Source organism: Bos taurus, chromosome 20, assembly GCF_002263795.3.
Source record: "Bos taurus isolate L1 Dominette 01449 registration number 42190680 breed Hereford chromosome 20, ARS-UCD2.0, whole genome shotgun sequence".
NCBI classification, from domain to species: Eukaryota; Metazoa; Chordata; class Mammalia; order Artiodactyla; family Bovidae; genus Bos; species Bos taurus.
This window is the reverse complement of record NC_037347.1, coordinates 53,340,216-53,365,858: the sequence shown is the minus strand read 5'-3', so window position 1 is coordinate 53,365,858 and position 25,643 is coordinate 53,340,216. Positions and strand designations below refer to the sequence as shown.

Here is a 25,643-nt window from a genome sequence, read left to right as displayed (position 1 = left end):
GGAATACCACACAACCTGATCTGCCTCTTGAGAAATTTGTATGCACGTCAGGAAGCAACAGTTAGAACTGGACATGGAACAACAGGCTGGTTCCAAATAGGAAAAGGAATTCGTCATGGCTGTATATTGTCACCCTGTTTATTTAACTTATGTGCAGAGTACACCATGAGAAACGCTGGACTGGAAGAAACACAAGCTGGAATCAAGATTGCCGGGAGAAATATCAATAACCTCAGATATGCAGATGACACCACCCTTATGGCAGAAAGTGAAGAGGAACTCAAAAGCCTCTTGATGAAAGTGAAAGTGGAGAGTGAAAAAGTTGGCTTAAAGCTCAACATTCAGAAAACTAAGATCATGGCATCTGGTCCCATCACTTCATGGGAAATAGATGGGGAAACAGTGGAAACAGTGTCAGACTTTATCTTTATGGGCTCCAAAATCACTACAGATGGTGACTGCAGCCTTGAAATTAAAAGACGCTTACTCCTTAGAAGGAAAGTTATGACCAACCTAGATAGCATATTCAAAAGCAGAGACATTACTTTGCCAACAAAGGTTCGTCTAGTTAAGGCTATGGTTTTTCCTGTGGTCATGTATGGATGTAGAGTTGGACTGTGAGGAAGGCTGAGCGCCAAAGAATTGATGCTTTTGAACTGTGGTGTTGGAGAAGACTCGTGAGAGTCCCTTGGACTGCAAGGAGATCCAACCAGTCCATTCTGAAGATCAGCCCTGGGATTTCTTTGGAAGGAATGATGCTAAAGCTGAAACTCCAGTACTTTGGCCACCTCATGTGAAGAGTTGACTCATTGGAAAAGACCCTGATGCTGGGAGGGAACGGGACGACAGAGGATGAGATGGCTGGATGGCATCACTGACTCGATCGACGTGAGTCTGGGTGAACTCCAGGAGTTGGTGATGGACAGGGAGGCCTGGTGTGCTGCAGTTCATGGGGTCGCAAAGAGTTGGACACGAGTGAGTGACTGATCTGATCTGATCTGATCATGGCTTATTTAAAATCTTGACATAACTTTGCATACCCTTTTAAAAGTTTTAAATGAAGATGTCCTTTGTAGCCAGCTAAGAATTATATGTTCTTATTTAGATATAATGGGTTGTTTTAGTTATCTTTTTTTTTTAATTTGGATATCAAAGATTGGCTATACACAAAAATAGTTAACAAAACATCAATAATCCAGTATTTGATTTTTAGATAAAATCATACCTGTAATGTATTTAAGAGGTGACATCCGTATTACCTTATGCATTTGAAAATGACTATTTGTTTTTTCTTTTCTTCCATCATCTTATATAGTAAAGTGAAAGTTGCTCAGTCGTGGGATTCTTTGCGACCCCATGGACTATACAGTCCATGGAATTCTCCAGACCAGAATACTGGAGTGGGTAGCCTTTCCCTTCTCCAGGGGATCTTCCCAACCCAGGGATCCAACCCGGGTCTCCTGAATTGCAGGCTGATTCTTTACCAGCCTAGCCACAAGGGATGTCCTCTATTGTATAGAAGACTACTTATTTCCAGAGTTAAATGATATGATTTATCTGAGAAAATATAATCTTTGCTTTTATTAAGGAGATATTTTGTATTATAATGTGATCTGTGGCTAACTGAAACTGAAAAAATATTTATCAATGATTATTAGGCTTAAGCTTGTCCTTGATTAATCCATTTTAAGATAAAGGATAGTAGACATATTTTTGGTGGTAGTTTAATTACTAAATCACGTCTGACTCTTGCGGCACTTTGCACTATAGCCTGGCAGGCTTCTCTGCCCATGGAATTTCTAAGTCAAGAATATTGCCGTGGGTTGCCATTTCCTTTTCCAGGGAATCTTCCTGACCCAGGGATTGAACCCTCAATTCCTGCATTATAGGTGGATTTTTTTTTACCACTGAGGCAGCAAGGTAGCCATAGTAGATACATAAGTCTTCATAAAAATCTTTTATAAATAAGTCTTATTCTGCTTTTCCTGGGCTCACAACTAAACTATTTTTGTCAGCTTTCTTTGCATTTAGAAATGGCCATATGATAATTTGCCAGCCCACTGCATTTTCTGTTTGGGAATATTTAATACTGTTTCTTTTCTGCTGGCTGGATAAAGACATCCAAGATGAATGAAGTCTTATGTTGACTGTGACAGAGCTTCAGGTAAGCTGAATCTCTAAATGACCAGACTAGAACAGATACTTCACCTGCTGCTGCTGCTGCTGCTAAGTCGCTTCAGTCGTGTCCAACTCTGTGCGACCCCAGAGACGACAGCCCACCAGGCTCCCCCGTCCCTGGGATTCTCCAGGCAAGAACACTGGAGTGGGTTGCTGTTTCCTTCTCCAGATACTTCACCAAGTGACCTGGAATTATGTGGAGCTATTGAATAAAGACCCTAGGTATTTACCCCTGTGACTCATGACCTATCACGGGTAAGCTTCAAAGCTGGACTGTAAGCTATCTGAGGTGAGGGTTTAGGTCTTTCCAGTCTTACTCACATGCTCTTACTGCCAGACACATACCAGAAACTTGACTGGCACCAAGAAATACTAACTGAATGAATAAAAAAGAACTATGGAGGGAGGTTCATAACACTGTACAGGCGGTGGTGACCAAAACCATCCCAAAGGAAAAACAAATGCAACAAGGCAAAATGGTTGTCTGACGAGGCCTTACAAGTAGTTGAGAAAAGAGGAGAAGTGAAAGGCAAAGGAGAAAAGAAACGATATACCCAACTGAATGCAGAGTTCCAAAGAATAGCAAGGAGAGATAACAAAGCCTTCTTAAATGACCAGTGCAAAGAAATAGAGGAAAACAATATAATTACAAAGACTAGAGAACTCTTCTAGAAAATTAGAGGTATCAAGGGAACATTTCATGCAAGGATGGACGCAAAAAAGGACAGAAACAGTGAGGACCTAACAGAAGCAGAAGAGATTAAGAAGAGATAGCAATAATATACAGAAGAACTATATAAAAAAGATCTTAATGACTCAGATAACCATGATGGTGTGGTCACTCATGTAGAGCCAGATATCCTGGAGTGTGAAGTCAGGTGGGCCTTGGGAAGTATTATTACGAACAAAGCTACGATGAAATTCAGACCGAGCTATTTCAAATCCAAAAAGATGATGCTGTCAAAGTGCTGCATTCAAAATGCTAGCAAATTTGGAAAACTCAACAGTGGCACAGGACTGGACTGGACTGGATTTTCCGGGACTGGAAAATGTCAGTCTTCATTCCAGTCTCAAAGAAGGGTAATGCCAAAGAATACTCAAAATACTACACAATTGAGCCCATTTCACATACTAGCAAGGTAATGCTCAAAAGCCTTCAAGCCAGGCTTCAACAATACATGAACCAAGAACTTACAGATATTCAAGATGGATTTAGAAAAGGCAGAGAAACCAGAGATCAAATTGCTACCCTTCACGGGATCATATGTTTAACAAGATAATTCCAGGAATACATCTACTTCCCACTTCATTGACTACACTAAAGCCTTTGACTGTGTGGATCATGACAAACTGTGGAAAATTCTTAAAATGACAGGAATACCAAACCACATTATCTGCCTCCTGAGAAGTCTGTTTGCAAGTTTAGAAGCAACATTTAGAACTGGACATGGAAAAACGGATTAGTTCAAAATGGGAAAGGAGTATGTCAAGACTGTTTATTGTCACCCTGCTTATTTAATTTCTATGCGGAGTACATCATGCAAAATGCCAGGCTGAATAAATCACAGGCAGGAATCAAGATTTCCAGGAGAAATATCAACAATCCCAGATATGAAGATGACACTACCATAATGGCAAAAGGGATGAAAAACTAAAGAGCTTATTGGTGAAGGTGAAAGAGGAGAGGGGAAAAGCTGGCTTAAAACCCAGCTTTCAGAAAACTAAGAGTATGGCATCCAGTTCCATCACTTAATGACATTGATGGGGGGAAAATGGAAACAGAGATTTTATTTTCTTGGTCTCCAAAATCACTGTGTATGGTGACTGCAGCCAAGAAATTAAAAGGCAATTGTTCCTTGGAAGAAAAGTTGTAGCAAAGCTAGCCAGTATATTAAAAAGAAGACATCACTTTGCCAACAAAGGTCCATCTAGTCAAAGCTATGGTTTTTCCAGTAATCATGTATGAATGTGGGAATGGACTATAAAGAAGGCTGAGCACCAAAGAATCAATGCTTTCAAATTGTGGTGCTGGAGAAATTTTTGAGTCCCTTGGACAGCAAGGAGACCAAATCAGTCAATCCTAAAGGAAATTAGTCCTGAATATTCATTGGAAGGACTGATCCTGAAGCTGAAACTCCAACACTGTGGCCACCTGATGTGAAAAGCTGAATCACTGGAAAAAAACCTAATGCTGGGAAAGGTTAAGGGCAAAAGGAGAAGGGGGCAACAGAGAATGAGATGGTTGGATGGAGTCATTGATTACATGCATCTGAGTTTGCCCAAACTCCAGAAGATAATGAAGGACAGGGAATGCTGTCCATGGAGTCACAATGAGTCAGACACGACTGAGTGACTGAACAACAACAAATTATACTCTATTTAAAATTTGCAAATATTAATTTCCCCATGTATTTTTCTGTTTGTAATGTAAGAAACCTACTTTTGAATGTGATGAAACATTTTATCTAACATTTATTTAAACAATGTGAAATAAATATAGATTATTTTAATTATTTAGTTATTGTAATTACATGTGCCTTAAACATATTTTCCATATTTAGGGCAGTTTCTTGGAGATGGATTTCTAGAAGTGGAGAGGATGAATAAAGAATATATGCACTGAATCACTTTTATCACATTTTGTGAAACTGCCTTCTAAATGGTTAAAGCCAACAGAAAGTGCCATCATAAGAGGGTGGCCACTTCAACATATGGGTCTTCCCTGGTAAGAACCTCAGATGGTAAGAACCTGCCTGCCATGAGAAGACCAGGTTTGATTCTTTGGTTGGGAAGATCCCCTCAGAAAGGGAATGGCCATCCACTCAAGTATTCTTGCCTGGAGAATTCCATGGACAGAGGAGCCTGGAGAGCTACAGTCGATGGGATCACACAGAGTCAAACGTGACTGAGCAACTAACACACACACTTTAAGACAATGCAACTAGAGCTGGATTTTGTTTCAAATTTAAACTTGGAGAAATGATATCTCATCTTGGTATAATTTTATACCATCAATTATATGCAAAAATAGAATTCATAGTGGTTACATTCTTTGCAATTATATTCTTTGTTTTACTTGTTTCCTACTGTCATTTTGATTCATTTAATATTTCTACACATTATTTATATAATAAAGTCATTTTATAATAATGATTATAGATTATGAGGTTTTCCATTTTTTTAATGATAGAATAATAAAATCGTCAGCCCTTCATTAAGACTGTAGTAAATATTTTATTAGTCTCATGTATTAATCCCTTTGAGAGTTGTTTATAGTTTTTCAAACACAACCAATCTTTTTACTCAGCAATATTTTTCTCTAAAAATTTTGTTTAATTTCCCTCCCATGGTATTATAAATATTCCATTATAATTCCATTCAGTGTTCTATGATCTATCCTTTTTGTAATTAATTCCCAGTATATTATTATTTTGTTTGAAGAGGTAAGATTTTGATTTCTCCAATACTGTCATAATTCTAGGATATACACTTTAACTTTGAATGTGAAGTCTCCTTTATTGTATGATAAATGCTATATGTGAGATTATTTATTTACATTATTTACTTATGAAATATTCTGTTACCTTTATCTGGGCTTCCCTGGTGGCTCAGAGGTTAAAGCGTCTGCCTGCAATGTGGGAGACCTGGGTTTAATCCCTGGGTTGGGAAGATTCCCTGGAGAAGGAAATGGCAACCCACTCCAGTATTCTTGCCTGGAGAATCCCGTGGACAGAGGAGCCTGGTGGGCTACAGTCCACGGGCTTGCAAAGAGTCGGACATGACTGAGCGACTTCACTTCACTTTATCTGTCTCTGTGTCTTACACATAAGCATCAGATTCTAGTTTTTAAAGATGGAAATATATTTTCAAGTCACATTTGCTATTTATAAACATTTCATAAATTAATTTGAAAAGAGCATATCATATAAACCCAATTGATAATATGTATTTAATGGATAAATTAATTATACATAATTAGTAAATAGTAAATCTAGGAAATGGTAAATGCATAAGTTACAAAAAGCAAACAAAATTCATACAATTCATTTTTAAAGATTATTTGATAAATTTATTCTGGTGGTATCAAACTCTATGTCAAATCTTATTACTGTATATTTTCCAAGAACATCTTAAGGAGATTCCATGTAATCTGTAAGTCTCAGAGAAACACTATTTAAAGTATCCATCATACATGATCCATTCAAAATGAAATGACTTCTCCTAAATTTACCAAGGAAAGATATTCTTGAGCTTTTTATCCTCTTCCTTTTATGATTCACTATAATCACAAAGGAACACATTGTATTTCCTTGGATATTAGATTTTTACCATTTATTTTTTAAGCTTAAATTTGACCCAGATTTACTGCTATTAAGAGCTATGAAAAGAGAAAAAGAACAGAGACAGCAAAAATAAGCCTTAAAAAGCACAGTTCATGTGGACAGATCAATCCCTACATTCTTGTTCATTCACTTAGATCACATAATTCTTTGCATAAAACCATGAGTTTATGTTCATTTATGAAATTTTTAACAAACCAGTTTGTTTCTTGCACTTCTACAACATATTTTCATATGTTATTCTATGCATTTTAAAAAATAGGAGAGTAAAAATCATTAAGTGGTTTTTATTTTAATCTAATCTTTCACTTTAAGGTATAAAAGAAAGACACTGCTTGTATGAAAGACAAAGGCAGAAAGTAGTTCCCAGAATTTTTAAGTGATTATGAAGTCTATTTTTGACTAACATTTTTTAGAGCTGTATTACAGAATATCAAAAGAGAACATATCAAGAATATTTCCATATGTTGTTTTAGAAAATGTATTCAGCCAGTTCAGTAGTTAATGACAGCACAGAATTATTTAGTCATGCAGACAAGTTGAAATTAACTTGAAAAAAATTTGTTAAGTATAATCTAGAACTATATAGATGCTTTTGAACAGTGGTGTTGGAGAAGACTCTTGAGAGTCCCTTGGACTGCAAGGAGATCCAACCAGTCCATTCTAAAGGAGATCAGTCATGGGTGGTCATTGGAGGGACTGATGCAAAAGCTGAAACTTCAATACTTTGGCCACCTCATGAGAAGAGTTGACTCACTGGAAAAGACTCTGATGCTGAGAGGGATTGGGAGCAGGAGGAGAAGGGGATGACAGAGGATGAGATGGCTGGATGGCATCACTGACTCGATGGACGTGAGTCTCAGTGAACTCCGGGGGTTGGTGATGGACAGGGAGGCCTGGTGTGCTGCGATTCATGGGGTCGCAAAGAGTCGGACACGACTGAGTGACTGAACTGAACTGAACTGCAGAACTATATATTTAAATCCTAAAAAATGTTGATGTGTTTTGGGTAATTTCATTATAGGAATTAAGCCAGGGAAATAACTAGAAATGCAAAAAAAAGATGAACAAAAATGACCAAAACAATTTTGTCAATAGCAATAAACTAAAGATCCAGATGTAGTAGCTTGGATAAATGCATTTTCATATATCTCTGCAATAGACAAACGCATTTAATTACATTATTTTGAAATATTTAAGGCTATTTAGAACATTGAATGATGTATTATTTGGTACCAAAGTACTTAAAACACATGTCAATGTGCAATATGGAACATAATAAAGTCATTTTACTGATATGTTCTTTGAAGAATACTTACATTGTTCATAGAAATTATCTTTGAGTGGTGGGCTCATAGTGCATTTTCTACACTTACCTTAAAAAATAAAATTGTATTACTTTACATAAAGTTAAATATAAGTGAATAAGGTAAGCATACTTTAATGCTATATTCTATAAAAATTGAAACTTAAATCCTTTGAAAATTTACAAAAAATAACAAGTCCTATTTCAATATACGTGCTGCTACTGCTAAGTCGCTTCAGTCGTGTCTGACTCTGTGCGACCCCATAGACAGAAGCCCACCAAGCTCCCCCATCCCTGGGATTCTCCAGGCAAGAACACTGGAGTGGGTTGCCATTTCCTCCTCGAATGCACAAAAGTGAAAATTGAAAGGGAAGTCGCTCAGTCGTGTCCAACATTTAGTGACCCCATGGACTACAGCCTACCAGACTCCTCCATCCATGGGATTTTCCAAGCAAGAGTACTGGAGTGGGGTGCCATTGCCTTCTCCGTCAATATACATGAACAAGTGTAAAAATATCTATGTATCTTTGTGGGCATATATGGTGGGCTGACACAATGGATTTTCTCCACAATTCTGACAAGCAAGAGAAACTGTTAAACAATTAGATCTCAAGTAAACAACCTAACCTCTAGGAACTAGAAAAAGAAGAACAAATTAAGCCTAACATTAGCAAAGGGAAGGAAGTAATAAAGATCGGAGTAGAAATAAATACAAGAGATCAGATAATAATAATAGAAAGGATCAGTAGAATTAATAATTGGTTTTCAAAAAGATAAATTGACAAATTTTAACTAGACTAAGGGAAAAAAATAGAAGTTTCAAAGAAGTAAAGTTAGAAATTCAACAACAGACATTACAGCTGACTCTATAGACATATACAGGATCATAAGCAATTACTATGAACCATCGTATATCAACGAATGGGACAAAGTAGAAGTGTTTAAATTTCCAGAAGCAAAATCTTTTAAGACTGAATCTGGAAGAAATTCTGAACCAACCAATAAGGAGTAAAGAGAGTCAGTAATGAAAACCTTCCAATACAGAAACAAAAACAACCCCCCCAGGACCAGCTTTACTGGCTAATTGAACTTGCCATGTACACAACTTTTTTAGATTGTTTGTGGTTTTAGTATATATTTCAAATCTTATAGCAAATTCTCCTAATACAGATGAACACAATAAAAATAATTTTAATGAGACTAAAATAAACAGCACTATATACAGTAGCAGGTACTTCTCTTGTGGTTCAGATGGTAAAGAGACCGCCTGCAATGTGGGAGACCTGGGTTCAATCCCTGGGTTGGGAAGATCCCCTGGAGAAGGGAAAGGCTACCCACTCCAATATTCTGGCCTAGAGATTTCCATGGACTGTGTAGCCCATGACTCTCAAAGAGTCAGACACAACTGCGTGACTTTCACTTTCACTTTCATATAGCAGCAAAGGGCCTACTGAAGTTGAATCCCTGAGCTAGAATTATAGGATTGACTTTTTAGATCATTTTTACTAAGCAGATTGGTTAGTCTGTATAGGTTAGCTATACAGGTTATCACCAATTGCACTGTTCCATAGGCTGTATTTCCCCATGTGGTTAAGTTTACAGAGAGGAAGGAAAAGAGTAAATGGCTAGAAAAAGGGAAAGGGAGTACACAGCTGTGGGGAAGAGAACATTACTAGATAAAACAGAATTTCCAAATGACTTGTCTCTTCATGTCAATTAAGAGCAATATCCACCTCTGTGACATTTACACGATAGAGAAGGTATGAGCACAGTACATGGAATACAGGGCTTTGTTTCCTTTTTGTACAATGACAGCTGCTAAGTAGCTTCAGTCGTGTCCAACTCTGTGCGACCCCAGAGACGGCAGCCCACCAGGCTCCCCCATCCTTGGGATTCTCCAAGCAAGAACACTGGAGTGGGTTGCCATTTCCTTCTCCAATGCATGAAAGTGAAAAAGTGAAAGTGAAGTCGATCAGTCATGTCTGACTCTTAGCGACCCCACGACTGCAGCCTACCAGGCTCATCCACCCATGGGATTTTCCAGGCAAGAGTACTGGAGTTGGTTGCCATTGCCTTCTCCTACAATGACAGCAACCAATAGTAAATACTGAACAGATGGTATGTGGCTATCATAAAAAAAAGCAATGCGTTTTCAGGAAGGAAAATAATTTTATTTTGTGACTTTGAACTACTACATGTTCTTTGACTTGTATGTTAAAGGAACGACAATAGAAATATCACTTTTGAAACTGGGTACTTTGGAAACTGGAGGTGACTGGTCATTAAAACATTATATACATATTTCTGGGCAGTTTTTCTGTTCAGATTATTTAATTTATTTGTGCTGTTGTTTAGTCATTAAGTCATTCCGACTCTGGCACCCCGTGGACTCTACCCCACCAGGCTCCTCTGTCCATTGGATTCCCCAGGTAAAAGTACTGGAGTGGGTTGCCATTTCCTTCTTCCAGTGGTCTTCCTGACACTGGCAGGCAGACTGCTTCCTACTGGGCCACCAATTTATTTATGATGAGACATAAGTAATACATCAGATAATGCTCTTGCTCAGAGAAAAACATATGTCGTATATAAATATTAGTTGCTCTTATAATCTTTAATCATTAAAAATATAGTAACTTGAGAGAAAATAAGGCTCCTCTATCCATGAGGTTCTCCAGGCAAGAATACTGAAGTGGGTTGCCATGCCCTGATCCAAGAGATCTTTCCAACCCAGGGATCGAACTCACGTCTCTTATGTCTCCTACATTGCAGGTGGATTCTTTACCCACTGAGCCACCTGGGAAGCTCTATACACATATAACCAATAATAAAAAAAATATAGGCAATGCATTTAATTAGTAGCTCTGATAAGCTACATTAAAATAGTTTCAACATATTCTCACATTTTTGAAAGAGTTGGTTTTAAAATAAAGGATATTAGAATACACCTACAAACAAAAAAGTATAATTATATTGAGTATGCTTCAGCCCTAAATGTCAAAATGAAATTGGATTTACTAATTCCAAACCAACCAATAAAAATGTATATCATCCACATAACATATTCAAGAACAAATCAGAGAGACATGCAGGAAAAATGCATAATGTGATGTTTGCCCCCAGGCAGTTCGTAGAATACTTGGTTGTAAAAGAAAAATTCAATAGGTATGAAAATATAATGATAAAAGAAAAGGAGAATAAATGCTACAAAAGCTATTGTAAACCAAACAGGAGAGATTAAGAATATTAATCAGTGACAGTGAAATTAAAAAAGAATGGTTTTATCAAGATACATTAATGATAAAAATAATAAATAAATTTGAAACTGATCAGAAAAGGAATATTCAACTATTATTTCAGATTTCTCACTTTACAAGAATCATGGGGTGGCCAATGTTATGCACAGAAAAATTGAATGGTTATATTGCTGGAATAGAAATGATGAAGACCCACTTTTCACTGAGCGCCTTCTCTATACTTAACACTGTGCTCTGTGCAAGAAAATTTTAATCCTTTCAGCTAGTATTGTATATATTTTATACACAGAAAATTAAATAATGTGCCTGTGGTGATACAAATATTAATGTAATCAAGCTTCAAAATAATGTCTGCCTAATTCTAAATCGCATACTTTTTGTATTACATTGGTCTCAGAAAAATTAAAAAAAAAGGAAGAGCACATATTATTTATATTTAAGTTGCTGCTAAGCTGCTAAGTTGCTTCAGTCGTGTCCGACTCTGTGCGACCCCAGAGACGGAAGCCCACCAGGCTCCCCCATCCTTGGGATTCTCCAGGCAAGAATACTGGAGTGGGTTGCCATTTCCTTCTCCAATGCATGAAAGTGAAAAGTGAAAGGGAAGTTGCTCAGTCGTGTCCGACTCTTAGTGACCCCATGTACTACAGCCTACCAGGCTCCTCCATCCATGGGATTTTCCAGTCAAGAGTACTGGAATGGGGTGTCATTGCCTTCTCTGATATTTAAGTTATAGAGATATATATTTAAGTTATTAAGATATAAAAATGATAAAGATATTTAAGTTATAAAGATGGGCTTCCCTGATAGTTCATTTGGTAAAGAATCTGCCTGCAACACAAGAGACGCCGGTTCAACTCCTGGGCCGGGAAGATACGTGGGGAAGGGATAGGCTTCCCACTCCAGTATTCTTATGCCTCCCTTGTGGCTCAGCTAATAAAGAATCTGCCTGCAATGCAGGAGACCTAGGTTTGATCCCTAGGTTGGGAAGATCCCCTGGAGAAGGCAAAGGCTTTTCACTCCAGTATTCTGGCACTTGGACACAACTGAGTGACTTTCAGTCTAAAGATAAATCAAAACTCTTGGACCACAAAAGAGGCATCCTAGTTTATAAATTAATTCCCTGTAGACTATTCTAAGTCTTTAAAAGTCTAAGTGTGTTAGATACCTAATTAGTTTGAGAGAAAGGCCCAGATTATCTGGGGGAGAAAGTCTGTTCATTGCTGGATGTAAAAGATCAGATCAAAGGTTAAAGGACAGAGTTAGATACATGGAGACATAAAATTATATGAGTGATACCCATGAAAGTTGATGAGCTGAACAAGGGACTGAGAAGACAGAAGCAAATGGTCAGTAAAAGAGCACTGGGGCACCTGAGATCCTACAGATTCAAACTGGCAAGAGTTAAAGGGACTCAAAATGAGGTAGACAGGAAAAAGCAAATCAATGAACAAATAATATTGTAAACTATAAATAAGTAACAAAACCTCACAAAAGTGAAAAAGTATTTCCCTACAAATTAGTAATGTTACTATAGTCCAACAGACTTTATACTTAGAATGAATTAATAATAAATATGCATTAGAAACTGCCATTAAATTTACCAGTAAGATAGGATGTTCTTCTGCCCCAAGATATGCTTTTCCATAAGCAGTTTCATTTAATATCATAAGTGAGAAGAAAATCCAAATTTTAAAATATAATCAAGTAAATTGGCATATAGTACAGGAAATCCTCTAATATTATCTCAAGTTTTAAATAAGTAATATAAAATTTTGCCATTTAAAATGTTATGTAATTTTGTGGATAAAATGAAGCCAGCCATAAAAGAGTTAAGTGAATGAAAATTAAAACACAAAGCTCACGAGGCTCATGGGAATACACTTCATAATAAAATTTTATGAGATTCTTAGCAAGGAAAATAGTTTTTAATATTTATTTGCACTTAAAAATTTGTTTACACTGGAAATATATATTAGCATGTTAAAAATATTATTTGCATGGCCATATAAGATCAATTTGATAATTTAAAGTAGAATGAATATAGCCCGATTAGAGTTTCCAGTGATGATAACTTGATACATACACATAAAAGAGACAACTTTTATACTGAAGAGTTAGATACACTAAACATGGATTTTTAGTGATTCTATTTTATAAGAAAATGAAACTGTTTATTAAGTTTTTACAGTGATCCCATATTCATTACTAACTGCTAGAACATAAGTCTTCCCTATTTTAACATGACAATTTTAAGATAACTCATCAAATTGAAACAAAGCATGTTTACTAATTAGATGAGTTTATCAGACAAAAATAAAATATTTGGCATTCAGCATGTATAACACAACAAATATGGAAAGTGCTTATTCATAAGTAAATACCTTACAAACAAATGTTTCCTACTATAGGTACTAAACCAGTATTTCACAAGAATGGTTTGTAGTTTTTCATTTATTCCACGGCTGCTGTATAGGGATTAATTATACACATTACTCATAATCAGGGAAAGAAAAAAAGAAAAACAGTATCTGGTTGGAAGCAGAGTTTAAATATAGTCTCAGAACTTCCTTCATAAGAAAGTATGGAAAGACTACTTGGTTGTGCCCAATATTCCAAAAGTATTACAAAATAAAATTTTAAAGGTGAAAAGAAATGCAAATATGTGCCTTTTGCATCCAAACTACCATGTTTTGGTGGTAAATAACTATCCCTATACTCATTAATAAGGGATGATACAAAGAAAAGTGTTATTTATTCCTCTTGTGTCCCTATGGTGGCATTATCTACAGACAGCATTTCAAGACTGATTCATGTTTTAAAGATGATGAACAAAATGAATGAGATTGCTTATTTTTAGCATGGTCTTTGTTCTTATAATTTATACATTATCCTCACAAGTTGCAAAGCATAATTTGTTTTTCTAGCATCCTAAATATATAGCATACTGTATTTATACTTCACCTACTTGGAAAATTGTCAAGAAAATGTTCATAGATTATCAAAATGTCCAAATCTATAAATTCAGAAAGCGTTTCTGTTTTCTATCATTAAAGGTCTGCATCTAATGCTTAGAAATTATTTTCAAATATTTAGGAAAATAAAGATGGTTAGTTATCAATAAACAAATATAGCAAGTGAAACAACTGATGAATTCACTTGTAGGGCACAAATGTTAAATGCATTATTCTTTTGCCTGTACTGTAGTTTTAAGTATTAAAAATATAGCTTGAAGTAAAACACAATGAGAATTCCCTATGTGTATGCCAGCATGTCTAAAATTAACAAGGCTAACAGTAACATTAATAAATATCATAGAATGATGCAGATGTATAAATTAGTACAACCACTTTGGAAAAGTATTTGGCTGTATTCATTAGTGGTAAACATATGCATATCCTAAAACACAGCATTCTCTATCCTGTATATACCCAATAATAGGGCACACACATGGTCTCCATAAAGTCAACTATGGGGATATTCATTGCTCTTTGTTAATAGTTAATCATTGGAAACAGTCTAAATGTCCTTGAATGGTAGAATGGATAATATGATCAATGCATACAATGGAATAATCTACAGCCAAAACTTAGTAAACTATTGATTCACTCAAAAAAACGTATGTTTTTTCACAAAAGTTATGTTGAGAAAAAGCTGGTTTAAAACTCAACATTCAAAAATGAAGATCATGGCATCCGGTCCCATCACTTCAAGGCAAATAGATGGGAAAAAAAGGAAACAGTGTCAGGCTTTATTTTCTTGTGCTACAAAATCACTGCAGAAGGTGACTGCATCCATGAAATTAAAATATACTTACTCCTTGTAAGCAAAGCTATGACCAACCTAGACACTGTATTAAAAAGTAGAGACATTACTTTGCTGAAAAAGGTCCGTCTAGTCAAACCTATGGTTTTTCCAGTAGTCTTGTATGGATATGAGAGTTTGACTATAAAGAAAACTGAGTACTGAAGAACTGATGTTTTAAACTGTGGTGTTGGAGAAGACTTTTGACAGTCCCTTAGACTGCAAGGAGATCAATCCTAAAGGAAATCAGACCTGAATATTCATTGACAGGACTGATGCTGAAGCTGAAGCTCCAGTACTTTGGCCACCTGATGCAAAAAAAAAAAATGGACTCATTGGAAAAGACTCTGATGCTGGGAAAGTTTGAAGGCAAGAGGAGAAGGGAACAACAGAGAATGAAATGGTTGGATGGCATCACCAACTCGATAGATATGAGTTTGAGCTGGCTCTGGGAGTTGGTGATGGACAGGGAAGCCAGTCGTGCTGCAGTCCATGGGGTCACAAAGAGTCAGACATGACTGAGCGAGGAACTACATTGAATGTTGAGAAGTCAAACACAATGGAATAGTACTGTGGATTTTACTTATAGAATCATGAATAGAACACATTTTTTTAATGTTAGATATATTATTATCATATCTATTTATAGAATCATAACTAGATAAAACACACAAATTTAATCTATATTATAAGAAGTCATAAAAAATGAGGCTACATCTGCGAATGAGGAAGGACCATGACAGTACTCTAGGCTGGCTTCTGGAATGTACATAATATTCTGTTTTATTATTTTTGGGTAATAAATGAAGTCAACTTTATCTTTTAGACTAAATTATACTGACTCAATTTATTCTGTTTTATATAGGTAGTAGTTACCTGGATATGTTCGATTATAGCTAGCTATCTGTACATCAGTTATAGTTAGTTATCTGTACACTTCGAGAAGGGCTTGGCAATCCACTCCAGTATTCATGCCTGGAGAATTCCATGGACAGAGGAGCCTGGTGGGCTACATTTCATGGGGTTGCAAAGAGTTGGACATGACTGAGTGACAAACACACAGACATCTGTACACTTATTGCTTGTATAATATTACCTCTATATGTTATATCTCAATTAATTTTCAAGCCATTTATTTTTTATAAGTCTAACTTGTTTCAATTTTAGTCTATGAATATATGTATCTTACATTTTCTTGGATATATTCTGGGCTATATGCCAGGCAATATTTTAAACACTGGGAATGCAAAGGTGAATGAGCAGAAAATTCTGTCACTAAAGTAGGGTTTACAGTCCAGTTGGAGGTGAGAAAAAAAGACAAACTCATAATATTATCATTGAGGAGCATGAGAAAATAGGCTGGCAGGACAGAGAGCTACTTTAGGGACGAGAGCATTGCTTTTAATAGGATGAGATTAAGCATGACAGATAAAGAGGGAGTGGTAAAAAAATATGAGGGAAGGACATTTCAGACAAAAGGAATAACAATACATTCAAAGGTCCTGAAGAAGGCTCAGCAGAGAAGGAAATGGCAACCCACTTCAGTATTCTTTCCTGGAGAATCCCCATGGACAGAAGAGCTTGGCAGGCTACAGTTCATGGGGTCAGAAAGAGTCAGACATGACTAAAGCGACTGAGCACACACGCATGAAGAAGGTTCCGAATACTTGAGGAGGGAAACACATGAAAGAGTAGCTTGGATGTAGAGGTGGGATCAAGCAGGAGAGGCTGGATGAGATCACATAGGATTGTAGAGACCATGGCAAAAGCTTAGTCTTTTATTATACTTAAAATTGGGATTCACTGAAAGATTTTGAAAACAAAGAATGACATCTACAGATTAATATTTCTAAGAAGTTCCTGCCAGTTGGTATCTAATTAATGATTTGAGAAGGACATTTGCTGATGCCAGCAGACCAGAGGAAACCACTCCAGATGAGATCAAGTTGATTTGAACTAGTGTGGTGGCAGCAGAGATGAAAGTAGCACACGCATTTTAAACCTGTTTTAGGAGAAGAAACCATAGAATTTGGTAGTGATGTGAAGGGCAGGGATGAGGAAAGTGGAATGGAGCTCTGTCAGTTCTGATTTGTGGAAATGGTGGTATCATTTGCTGAGATGACTGGAGTAGTTACATCTGAGCAGAGTGCAGGGTCCTGGGATGTTTTTTGAAAGATGAGAGTCACATGCATGGGAAGACCCATTAGGAAGGGGTCATTTGATGGTGCAGCCAATTAAGGGGAGAAGTTGGGAGGGTCTGGGAAAGGAATCCTGAGAGCAAGGTGTGGGTAATAGCAGGGCTTTTTCCAGTATTAGAATTTCAGCAGAGTAAAGTGACTGGAATATAGATACCATTTAGTGTACAGATTTGGTGGGAGAGACTTGAGATAAAAACTGTCCCACAGATTTCAGAAATTCTAGAAGTACAATGTTAGGCAAGACCATCAGCTAAGATTAAGGGTCAAGGGGGTATTGAGGCTGGTTGGTAAAGAGGCCTGACAGATGGAAGGGGACACTCCACTCTGATTCAGTGGCTGCAAAGGCTGCTCTGTTGGGCAAGTTTGTGAAGTTGTGTGACATCAGATTACTCTTATATGAAACAAAGTTAAAAATATCTGCTCAATCTCCAGAGCTTTCAGAGAAGATTTCCAGTTAACACAACTATGCACATATAAATAAATTATGAATGGTAAATTATATAATTGAAATACATCAATAATTAAAATCTGAGCTCAAAGTATACATTAGATAATTTCTCTGAAATGCCATTTTATCTATGAAGATTATATTAAATTTGTTCTTTTTGGTCACTGAGATGTATGTACCAAAATATACTCTTATGGTCTGTTATTTTTCTGATTCTCTTATCTTATAATTTATTAATTACAGAAAATGTACTAGTATTGCTGCTGCTGCTTAGTCACTGAGCTGTGTCTGGCTCTTTGCAGCTTCATGGACTTGTAGCCCATGAGGCTCCTCTGTCCATGGAATTTTCCAGGCAAGAATACTGAAATGGGTTGCCATTTCCTACTCCAGGGGATCTTCCTGACCCAGGGATAGAACCCACATCTCTTGTGTCTCCTGCACTGGCAGACGGATTCTTTACCACTAGGACTACCTGGGAAGCCTGTCTTGGTATTAGATGAAAACTTAATATGCAGAAAAGCAAACTGTGGATTTTCCAGGAGAATTTGTACTCTGATAAACATCTGAAGGTCAGGCTCTGAGTTGAGTATTTAGATAGAGCAGAGAAATCAATAACAACTAAACACAATCTGATTTGAAGCAATTGTTATTGTAAATATCATGTGTCCAGGAAAGTAAAGTTTCTTCAAAGAATGTTTTGTTGTGAATGGAGACATTAGCACGTATTAGCTAAGAATAAACTATTCTTGTAGAGTTTATTGATTTGAACAATCTAGTCTTTTCATTGAGTTAATGTGTTGCCTTTTCACTTTAAAAGGTTGGCATTTCTTTCGGTAAAAGAATGGATATATGGATGCCAACAGAGTATCCTAGTTTACTTCTTTCTGAAAGCCAGGATTTTACCCTCAGAAGAGTCAACACTTCCAGGATACTAATACCAGAATTGTGTTAAAATGTGCTTAGTCACTCAGTCATGTCCGACTCTTTGTGAACCCATGGACTGTAGCCCACCAGGCTCCTCTGTCTGTGGCTATTCTCCAGGAAAGAATACTGGAGTGGGTTACCTTGCTCTCCTCCAGGGGATCTTCTCAACCCAGGGATTGAATCCACGTCTCCTGCGTTGCAGGAGATTCTTTACCATCTGAACCACCAGTGTGTTAAAAATACTTTCTGCATACACCTGAAATCCTCCTTACATTGGTCTGGAAATGGAGTGAGATGCTTTCTCAGAGAAACCAGCTATTCCTAACTGTGACATATCTCCATAGTCACACATGAGCCTCCTTTGAAGTCAGTGAGAGCATTTCATCTGAAAGGGTGACTCATGCTTCAGCAATTTCAAACCAGGGATATTCATGTACTATGGATTCTTGCCATTTTATAATTCTTCCCTTTTATTACCAAGAAAGTACTAAATGGCTCAAAGTAATTTTTTCTTAATGCAACTTGCACAAATCCTGTTTTAAAAAATGGTTTTAAGTTTTATGTATTCTATAAATCAAGGGAAAATGGTCTTGAGATATCACAGACAAGGCAAAAGGTAAAATATCACAGTTATCTAATTACAGGAAGAATAATTAAGAAAAAATAACTCATTTTTATAAATATATATATATATATATATATATATATATATATATATACACACACATACATACATACGTATAGGATTGGCCAGAAAGTTCATTTGGGTTTTTTCACTTGGGTTTTCTTTCAAATGAATGTTTTTGCCAACCTAATATTATTCTATTATTCTGCATATAAACATTTATATAATTTCTACATTCTAAAATATGTTGTTCCATCAATTTATAGTACATTGTGAACACAGTAGTCCTGCAATAGTCATGACCTTTAAACTACCTTGAATAACCAGCTCAGGTGATAACTGTTGTGAAATGAAATAGAGATGCTGCTTCCTGGGCTCGAGTCCTAAAATTCTAACCAAGTAAAACCTAACTCTCAGCATTTAGGCTGTGCTATTTTTTTTTTTTCCAGTTGACACTGCCATCAGAAACATTTCAGGAAAGGAGTGTAGAATAAGTCTATAGTACTGGAGAATTTCAAAAAATGCTATAGTATTCAGATATATTCTTTAATGGTCACATAAGGTGACCTGGAGGAGAAGGCAATGGCACCCCACTCCAGTACTCTTGCCTGGAAAATCCCATAGATGGAGGAGCCTGGAAGGCTGAAGTCCATGGGGTCCCTGAGGGTCGGACATGACTGAGCGACTTCACTTTCACTTTTCACTTTCATGCATTGGAGAAGGAAATGGCAACCCACTCCAGTGTTCTTGCCTGGAGAATCCCAGGGACAGGGGAGCCTGCTGGGCTGCTGTCTATGGGGTCACACAGAGTTGGACACGACTGAAGTGACTTAGCAGCAGCAGCAGCAGCAGCAAGATGACCTGGAGAAAGAGGTGAATGAGAACTGTAGGGGACCTGAGGAGTGAATGGTAGAGTCAGGCATTGCAGAGGGAAGAAGTAGGGTGTTTGAAGTGAAGTGTTAGTTGCTCAATCATGTCCGACTGTTTGTCACCCCATGGACTGTAACCCACCAGGCTCCTCTGTCCATGGGATTCTCCAGGCAAGAATACTGGAGTGGGTTGCCATTTCCTTCTCCAGGGGATCTTCCTGACACAGGGACTGAACCCAGGTCTCCTGCATTGGAGGCAGGTTCCTTACTATTTGAGCCACCTGTGAATCCCTAGTAGAATGTTTAGAAATATAATAATATTAATAGTTGAAAATAGGAAAACAGAAGAAGGAGCTTCTGTGGTCTGAATTGTGTGCTCCAAAAACTCTTATGTTGAAGCCCAAACCCTTAACAAAAAAGTATTTAGAAATGGGGCCCTTGGAAGGTAATTCTGTTTAAATGAGCTCATGAGAGTGAGGACTTCATGATGGGAGTAGTGACCTTGTAAGAAGAGACACCAGAGAGCTCACATGCTAGCTTGTACCTGCTCTATTCCTTTCTCTCCCTCCCTCCTTCCCTAGAAAAGTGAGGACACATCAAGAAAGTGGCAATCTGTAAGTCAGGAAGAGTAAACCAAGCATTCAGCAAGGAATTGAATGGGCTAACACCCTGATTTTGGACTCCCTAGCCTCTAAAACTGAAAGAAACAAATTTCTATTGCTTAAGACACACAGTCCATGAATTTTGTTATGACTGCCTGAGTTAATTAATATAGGAACAAATACAAATTAGAAGGAACAAGACTGAAGATTGACAAGAGATGCAATGGGGCAGGAAATAAGAAGCAGAGCTGAAACAAACACTAAAGACAAGGGAGAATCAGATTGTTGGATTGATTTGTAGAGATTGTAATGATCTAAGGGTTAGTCGCTCAGCCACGTCTGACTGTTTGTGACCACATGGACTGCAACCCGCCAGGCTCCTCTGTCCACAGGGATTCTCCAGGCAAAAATACTGGCGTGGGTTGCCATTTCCTCCACTAGTGGATCTTCCCAGCCCAGGGATCATACCTGGGTCTCCTGCTTTTCAGGTAGATTCTTTATCTTTTAGCCACTGAGGAAGCCCCTTTAATGATCTACTATCAAGTAAAAAGGTATTGTACATATGTCAATGTGTATGTCTTATGGGTGTATAGAGGAAGTATAGATGCATAGAGAATTATAATTTTTTGATACATCAGCTGAGTAGAGATTGAAGAAAGCAACATGGTAGTCATAAATCTTGGTCACTTCATTGGTTATGCGGAGTACCCACCACTTAAGGAACTAAAAGAATGAATATAATGAATCAGAGAAACAAAAGACACAAAAGGAAATGTCACCTGATTATGTGACAGGGCTAGACATGTAACTCAGAGTAGCTCCTTCCTCTGGGTGCCTTTGGGAGCAGATCAGGGAACTGGGATCCAGAATTTGGAAGCTCAGAAGGACAATTTTTATTCCATGCCTCCAACATCACCAACTGCCCAGATTAGGGGAGGCTTGGCGTGCAATATGGGGCTTCCTTCCTAGCTCGGTTGGTAAAGAATCTGGCTGCAATACAGGAGACCCTGGTTCAATTCCTAGGTGGGGAATATATGCTGGAGAAGAGATAAGCTACCCACTCCAGTATTCTTGGGCTTCCCTGATGGCTCAACTGGTAAAGAATCCACCTGCAATGTGGGAGTTAAGGTTCTCCCCCTGCCCTGGTGTGGCTCCTGAGCCCCGTCATACTGCTGCTATTAGAACCACATGTTAAAGAGGGCTTCTGTAAACTGATGTGAGCAAATGATATCCATGGACATTTTAAAGACTGAAATAAGATTGTAATCCACCAAATATTATCAGGTGATTTGCTTTACTTCATTTATTTTCTATATATTTGAAATTTGTTCAACAGTATTCAATGAACATTTATATAAATGTTATGCTTTAAACATGAGAAAGAGCCATTCAAATCGGGAAGATACTTTTTCCCTATATAACAGTTCTGAAAAGGGTAAGCAACATCCACTTACTTAAAAAGTAGATCAGAAGACCACAGGTTTCTTTTTTTTTTTTTTTTTCATTTTAAATCCATCCTTGTTAATTGTACCATGTTGTATCTTTTACCTTCTAAGCTATAGATTGTTCTACCTTAATTAACTTTGCCTTTTTTAAATTGCTAAACAGTTTAGTAAATATTTCCCATACTGCAAAAGTAAAAATGGGAGACGGTCATTTATCTTGCTGTAGAGTCTACATTTTACTCTATTTGTACATTTTTGTACAAAAAAAATATAGTTTTTGCACTGGGTGCTAGGTAATACTTTTAAAACCATATCTGGACACAGGAATGCAAAGTCCAGTAATCTCATATTAACAGAAGCACAACATACTTACTGGGGACAAGAAAGTATATACTTAGTTGGATACATTATTTTCTTGCAAGAGGGTTCAGGATAGGGAACACATGTATACCTGTGGTGGATTCATTTCGATATTTGGCAAAACTAATACAATATTTTAAAGTTTAAAAATAAAATAAAATTTAAAAAATAAATAAATAAAGAATTTTCACTCTTAAATTTTGTTTTAAGAAACATACTTCACGTTCAATTTCATGATCGTTTAATTAGTTTAATATTGAACAGTATACTAACCTCAAATTAATAGTTATCAATATTACATATTCAGTAATATTATATATCTTTATTCTCTAAAAAATTTGCATGATGGGTCATTTACAAAAGGCGCAACTTAATATCCCTTCTAAGGTTAGCTGTATTAATTTCCTACTGGTTCTATAACAAATTAGCACCAACTTATTGGCTTCTAACAAGAAAGTTACTATCTTACAGTTCTATAGGTCAGAAGTCTGATAAAGGTCGGGTCAGGAGTCTGAAATGAGCCACAACCAAGCTAAAACTAAGGTTTCAATGTGGCTGCATTCCTCTCCAGAGGCTGTAAAGGAGAATCCTTGTGTTTTCCAGTCTCTAGACAATTCCCAAATCACTCTGTACTTGGTCTTCCTTTTCCTTGTTCCAACGAGCAATATCAGATTGATTCCTTTTCACATGTTGTCATTCTGACCTCCTGTCTGCCTACTTCTTTCTCTTTCACATTCTTTTAGGATGACATTGGGCCTACCTGATCATGATAAACCAAGATTATCTCCTTATTTTAGCACAGTTTAATTTAATTGTCCATCCTAATTTCATCTGTACACCTCACCCTCCTTTGACATGTCATAACATACACACAGATTCCAGGAATTAGGACCTTCACTTTTTGGGGACCATTGTTCTATCATCACATTAGCCTTCAGTGTAGTCACGTACAGCCCTTACACATCATTTAAACTGTTTCAGGCATTGTTGCAACTTCTCTTATAAAACTGTTGCAGAAGTTATTGTTGTTCAGTCACCAAGTCCTGTCTGGCTCTTTGTGACCCCATGACTGCAGCACCCCAGACTTCCCTGTCCCTCACCACCTTCCAGAGATTGCCCAAGTCCATGTCCACTGAACCTGTGATGCCATCCAACCATCTCATCTTCTATCATCCTCTTCTCCTACTGCCTTCAGTCTTTCCCAGCATCAGGGTCTTTTCCAATCAATCAGCTGTTTGCATTAGGTGGCCAGAGTATTGGACCTTCAGCTTCAGCATCAGCTCTTCCAAAGAGTATTCAGGGTTTCAGAAGCTACCTCACTTAATTTAGCTGAGATCATAAACATTCTAAGTGGAACTTGGTTGATAAAGTGCTAGTTAATCTAAACAAATGATCAGTTTGATTAAGAAACAGAATGTGATCCTAAAGTTATGAAGTTGTGTTTGTGTGTGTTTGTTGGAATAGCTATGTGAAAGAATGCTTTAATTGGCGTCATCATCATTGATATAATCACTAATAAAGTCATCTTGCATTTTTGCTTAAAGATCAGTTTCACAACATTATAGTCACCTCATACCTGCAGCTGAAACCAAAGATTTATACCTTAGCTCTTAATATATTTCTCCCACACTTCAAAAGCTGGACGTATATTACTAGTAAGATGGCAAAGTAAAAACACAGTTTCTTAATTGGAATATCAGCCACAGGAAACCCTTCATATCTATTCTTTTGTATCTCAATATAGAATAATTTGAGTTTTCAAGAAGTAACATTTCTAGTTATCATTAGGTGAGATACATTTTATGTTGCAAATTTATCAGGTCCTGAAAGAACGCAACTCTAATATCAAAATTAAGTAAAGTGAAAGTTGCTCAGTTATGTCCGACTCTTTGTGACCCCATGGATGACACAGTCCATGGAATTCCCCAGGCCAGAATACTGGAGTAAGTAGGTGTTCCCTTCTCCAGGGGAACTTCCCAACCCAGGGATTAACCTAGGTCTCCCACATTGCAGGCGGACTCTTTACCAGCTAAGCCACAGGGAAGCCCAAAATTAAGTAAGGTTAATGAAAATATTAGAAGGACTATACTGATGAATAAAATCCACAGATAATTAAACCAATAAATTTGTGTCAATATTTGCTTTTGTGACACCAAGAAACTTTCTCCAGTTGTTTCTAACATCAGGTTCACATTGAACCTAAAATGACGCCTATAAACAGATAACTGAAAAAAGTAAACTGCTATAATTAATAAGGACTTTCAAAGAAAAACATTTTGTTTTCATTAAGGAAATGAATTCTTTATTTCTAAAATAAAACTATCCAAATGAAAAAGTTAGATTTGTGCCTATATGTGCCTGGAAGTTTATATTTCAATAATTTAAAATGTTTTCCAAAACAGTCTCTTCCTTGAAGTACATCTTCTGGATTTCAAGACCCTTTACACATGGGACTCTCTTCCTTCATCTCCAGCTACTGGTCCTCAAATACTTGTGCTGGGTTTTCTTCATTTCTCCAACCAATCGGTGTGGGGCTGCTCCACCTCCTGGTCTGTGTTTTTCATCTTTTCATCCACCTTTAGTCTCTCCACTTTAAACGCTGTCAGTGGACTCACAACTCTTGGTTTCCTACCTGAGGAGATAGATCTTCTCTGAACTCCACACCAGTGTATTCAACTGACTCCAGGACATATCCACTTGTGCATTTCAACCTAAAAATGTATAAAACTCAGCTCTTCCTATCTGCTGTCTGTCCTCCTTCCTCCACACAAATCTGTTCCGCCCATTCTTTTCCTTCTTAAGAGACAACTCCAGCCTCCTTATAGCTCAGGATATAGCAAATCAAATTTATCCTCACTGTCCACCTCCACATCTTATATAATATCAAGTCCCATCAGTTTCAATTTCAAGGTAAATCTGGAATCCAACCTCTCCTCTCCTCTTGACCTCTACTGTTACCACTCTGCTGCAAGTCATCATCTTCTCTCTTCCAATGACTGAAATAGCCCCACAACTGCCCTACTTCTATCGTGCTCCCCTGTAGCCTGACTCCAATACAGCAGCATGTCTTCCTGAAATGCAGCTGATGAGTAACCTTAATCCCACCCTCACTTTTAATCCTTATTTGCCAAACAATGTAATAAACTCATCAGATCATGTTACTTTTCTGATCAGGGATATTTAATGCCAGCCAAATCTCCCAGGAAAAACCTGAGGAACTTATACCAACCCATATGATTTATGTAGAAATTCTGGTTTCCCATCTCTCTGACCAGTATCTCCTCCTCTGCTCC

General features: G+C 37.2%; 1 protein-coding gene across 5 annotated transcripts in view; it reads right to left on the bottom strand.

Annotated features, from left to right (window-relative positions):
- CDH18 (cadherin 18) overlaps nucleotides 1-25,643 on the bottom strand; it is a 605,364-nt gene that overhangs the window by 572,790 nt on the left and 6,931 nt on the right.